Here is a 5,212-nt window from a genome sequence, read left to right as displayed (position 1 = left end):
GAGATGTATTTGTTAGTATGGAAGAATCCAAGATCATTGAGCGATTTCAAGGTTATCGCACACGTAAAGGTGTTTTGCCTCGTCCAACACGTAAGTTTTCACATTTTGCATCTATTGTTAATTAGTTTTGCCTGCTATATTATGCACTGATTCGCATTTCAAAATTGATGATTGAAGGTTTAGCGATGTCTGCTATTGAAGATGTAGTCATGGGAGGCTCGGATCAACCAATCATTTTATTTGGTATCAATCTTCTGTATCATTTATCTATGCCACATATTGTCTTTTAGTTTGTCTTGCTTTATTAGTTGACCCATTATGGAACAAATGCTGCCATTGAATATCATGTTTGGATTCTTATTAGTTATGCAAAACATAGATTGATTCTTGTATGCCTTGAAATTGAAGTTTCTTCTGGGTAGTTTTTAGCCATTAGTTGTTCGCCTGGGGCGTCAACAATTCATGGGTCCGCCACTGGTTGCAGTCAACGTCGGCACGCCTTTGGCGATGGGCCGGAGCTGGCGTTCGGTGGAGCAGGAGGAGGTGGACCTGATGGAGCCCTGACTGGAGACGTTCACGCAGCTGACGACGAAGACGAGCCTCTACAGGTGAAGGAGATCGGTCGTAGAAGAGATAGATAGAATAGTCAAAGTAGCACCTGAAACTCTGCTGCGATCCTCTGCGTGCATGCATGGCATGGCGCCATGGCGGGATCGATCTATCTTTGTACAGGCAAAAATGTAATTAAATCAAATTGAGAAGAAAAATGGGAGTGAGATTCATTGCGACCAAATTTACCAAGGGATTCAATGGTATTAACTGGTATAACATTGTACATTCGCCAAAAATAGAATGAAAAATTAAAGAGATACAACATTGCAGATAACAGCTAATGTCACAACTTTTTCATAATTTTACATTGCATGCCATCAATAAAGGAAAGAAAACCACATCTCCAGGACTTAACTATAAAGAGCATCCCAAACCACAACCAGAGACCAGACACAATCCCAGCAATCACACAGTAGTACATCCAGTCGTCCTCCTCTTCACCATTTCTCTCATCCGGTGCAAGCGAAGTATTGGCACACAAAATGTTTAGAGGAAATCCACAGAGCCCAGAATTGTTGGAGTAAATTGATGGGTCAGTCAGGGTCTGAAGCTGATTCCCGATGGGTATCTTGCCCGATAAAAGATTGTTCGAGACATTCAACGTGGTGAGCCACGGTAAGCTCGAGATGCTCGGCGGAATGGCTCCTGTAAGTCCATTAGATGATAGATCAATGGACTCGAGAAAAGTCAAACTACCAATGTTTTTAGGAATGCTAGATGATAGATGGTTTCTCGACAGGTTTAGAAATAGGAGGCCCTGAAGGTTGGTTAGCTCTTCAGGAATGCACTGAGACAATAAATTGCCCGACAAATCGATACCGGCTAATAACTGGATATCTTTTCTAAATATCTTGTACTGGCCCTTCCAGGTTATGTCGATTCTACCATAGTAACTAAACTTGTTAGACGGGTCTGTAGCCGATAGATTTTGTGGATGCATCATGGAGGTCAAGCTGCCGAAGGCTACCGGAATCGAGCCGGTCAAGCTATTGTTTGCCATGTTGAGCAGCTGAAGTTGCGAAAGGCGTGATAACTCTAGAGGAATTTGTCCAGTGAAATTGTTTGATTTCAGGCTAAGGATTCTCAACAATGGGATCTGACTCCCGATCCATGGAGGGATAACACCAAAGAACTTGTTATTCCCCATGTCCAGGGTGGCCAGCGAGTTGCAACCCTCTAGAACCATCGGGAAGGGACCAACGAAGCCATTTCCAGCAAGGTAAAGAGACATAAGAGAGCAGTTGTGGCTTGCCACGGCTGCGGGGATTTTACTTGAGAAGGAGTTGTTGGATAGATCCATGAAAATCAGAGCCTCCAGGTTCCACCAGCAGTTCGGGAGCTTGCCGGTGAGACGGTTGTTCGATAGGACCATGAACATCAGCGCGTGGAAGTTGCACCAGCAGTCCGGGAGATCTCCGGTGAGCCCGTTGTTTGACAGGTCCAGTATCTGGATGGAGAGGTGCCTACAGAGCTGGTGCGGGATACTGCCGACGAGGTTGTTATTGTAGAGCCAGAGGTCGGTGAGGCTGCGCATGCCACTGAGCTGCGGTGGAATGGTGTTGTTAAACATATTGCTACTGAGGTCGAGGATAGCGAGCTTGTCACAACCCTCTAGGAGTGGGAGGGCTCCGGAAAAGGCATTTCCGGCAAGATATATTGATATGAGAGAGCAGTTGTGGCTTGCCTTAGCCGCCGGGATTTCACCTGAGAAGGAGTTGTTGGACAGGATCATGGTCTCCAGAGCATGGAGGTCCCACCAGCAGCCCGGGAGCTCCCCGGTGAGCCGATTGTCCGACAGCCGCATGTACCGCAGAGACTGGAGGTTGCACCAGCAGTTCGGGAGCTCCCCGGTGAGTCGGTTGTTGGACATGTCCAACGACAGGACGGAGAGAAGGTTGCAGAGCTGGCGCGGGATCTCGCCAATGAGGTTGTTCTCATAGAGAGAGAAGGCAGTGAGGCTGGGCATGTCACCAAGCTGTGGCGGGATGGAGCCGTTGAACCTGTTGCCGCTGAGGTCGAGTACTTGGAGGGAGCGCAGCCATGATATGCTGGCCGGGATTGGGCCTCCAAGGTTGTTCCTCCAAAGGTTAAGAGAGGCAAGCTCCGGAAGCGCTGCGGTGTCGAGCATGTCGAGCTCGCCCGAGAGACCGAATCCCGAGAGGTTTAGCCCCCTGATCCCGCCATTGATGTTGCAGAACACGCCTACCCAACCACAGACCGGCGTGGCCCGGGTCCAGTTAGATAGCGCGGTCGCGTCGACGAGGCTGGCCTTCCATGCTAGAAGGGCATCGGCCTCCGAGGTCACCACGGCAACCGTCGTCGCGGGCATGGCGGCCGGCCGCCAGTAGCAGGAAGAGCGCGACAGTGCCGGCGAGATGCGCTTGGGTTGGTCCCCTCATGGCCCCAACCCTGAGTGCGATGGTTGAGTAGGGAAAATCCAATCCACAGAAGATCACACGCACACACATATATATGGATGGATCGGCTGGCGCTCCGTTTCGTGCGGCAGAAAATCATACGCTCTATGGTCTGCACCGTACCCGAGTTATTTAGAGCAGTGTCCGGGTGTCCTGGCCGGCTGGCCCTCGTCATCTGTGTGCATACCGCCGGCCGGCACACACCGGGTCCAATAATGTCCAATCAAATGAATGTTTAGAAAGCCTAGTCTTAGACTAAGTACGTTGTGCTTAACTTCTTTAACAACCTAGTCTCAAACAAACTTAAAGGGTAGTTTGATACGAAAGAAAATATAAAATATGGTTACGGAACTATTTAACCACATGTTGCCCATATCTACTCGAACAGTATCCAGCTGATAATTTCAAGGTGCACCTAAACTGATATGGACCGTTAACTGAACATAACCTAACGGTTGTTACTACGTCCGTCTAGGTGAATTAGTCATTCACGTAGTTCTAGGTTATCGATTTGAGCAATTAAATATGTGTTATATGTCATGAAAAGTATATCACTAGATTTCTACATGGATGTAGTTTCTAAACATATATTTTTGTCACATATAATATATATTTAGATAGTTAAATCGTCGACCTAGAACTATGCGAATGACTTATTCACCGAGACGGAGGTAGTTGTGTATATCACCTTACGAGGTAGGTATGAGATTACGTCGAAGACACACGGCAAGATGCTCGGCTCTGATCCGGCCGGCCCGTTCATGCTGAATACAAGTTTTTTTTTTCAGTGACAACACAATTCTGTATAGTTGATAAACCAATTTGAAATTCCTTGCCGTCTTATGGTGAATCCAAGTGTTAACGGTGCAGAAGAATAAAGCCATGTATAGTTGACTGTAATGGTTTTAGGGAATATTCCGAACATCCTCTCCTGATCGAGTCGTGCATCGCGAGAATCGAATTTTCTTTCTCCGAGCGAGGTCAGACCATGGTGCATGCGCTTCCACAAGGAAGTTAACACAAGACTGTAAGAGGATTAGAGAGGAGATAATTGACATAATGCGAGTATATATAGAGGCACAAGACTTGGAGGGCAAAAAGGCTCCTAGAGATAAGATGAGAAGAATTATTTTCTAATCTATCTATAACTACCAAATACATCTCTAACATCCACTACATAAATTACCTAATATGCCGACGGCTTTTTATTGGGGCCGTCGCGCATGAATGCATTTGGGTACCTCCGTGCTTAATTTGCTCGCGCCAGCTTCACATGCGTCGTGCATGAATGCATTTGGCTATGGTAATAGTTAATTGTACCCGACGAACGTTTCCTGAGAGGGGGTGACAAACGAACCATCTTTGCTGGCAGCTTTAGTTGTAAAACGGGATCAAACAATGATAGTGTTCGAATGAAAATTGCCTTCTCGGGAAGAACTGGCATGTCTTCTGAAGAAAATATCATCTCTCCCCACTTCATCAGAACTAAAAATGCAATCAAATTGTTTGCATGTGTCACATATCCTGAAGAATCGTTCACTAGTTAGGAGGATCCTTTGGCTAAGTGGACGTAGGCAAGCAGCTTCTGAAGAGAAAGTGCACCTCCTGGTCCCATTGTACATTCTCTTCTTTATTTCTCTCCCTGTACAAATAAATTCTCTCATTGTCTCTTTTTTGTTTCCTAGTCAAAGCTTAACCTTATTTTTTTAGATAAGAGGCGCTTGCCTGGCTTTAGGTTCCCGGTAAGCCGGTTGTTTGACAGGTCGAGTATGCTGACGGGAAGGAGCATGCAACGCTAGTGCGGGATGTCGCTGCACTACTAGGAGAAACCTTATAGATAGAACCTTAGCAGTAGCGTGGGGTGGAGGGGCAGCGCTACTGCTATATAGCAGCAGCACTTGTCATGAACCCGCGCTACAGGTATCTCCATAGCAGTAGCGTTGGCCGTCCACCCAGTGCTACTGCTAAGTGGTTCCAGTCTCAGCCCACTAGGCTACCCATACTCCAAGTCTACTTGAACTACATCAAACATAAAATAACTCATCGTCATTGTTCAACTGCTCCCAATACTCGCCCTTTGGTTGGGTCTTCACACTCGTGGTCTTCCTCCGATTCATCCCAGCCCGAGGAGTCAGACTTGATGGCGATCACCGACGAGGGGCCGGCTTCGTCCTCCTTCACCG

At 47.1% G+C, this 5,212-nt stretch overlaps 1 pseudogene; it reads right to left on the bottom strand.

The window, feature by feature from the left end:
- Window positions 1-895: 895 nt before the first annotated feature.
- LOC123172715 (probable LRR receptor-like serine/threonine-protein kinase At4g36180) lies at window positions 896-3,011 on the bottom strand (annotated as a pseudogene).
- Window positions 3,012-5,212: the final 2,201 nt, after the last annotated feature.

The sequence above is a fragment of the Triticum aestivum genome, unplaced genomic scaffold (assembly GCF_018294505.1).
Source record: "Triticum aestivum cultivar Chinese Spring unplaced genomic scaffold, IWGSC CS RefSeq v2.1 scaffold77689, whole genome shotgun sequence".
Taxonomy (NCBI): domain Eukaryota; kingdom Viridiplantae; phylum Streptophyta; class Magnoliopsida; order Poales; family Poaceae; genus Triticum; species Triticum aestivum.
This window is presented reverse-complemented; position numbering and strand designations above follow the sequence as displayed.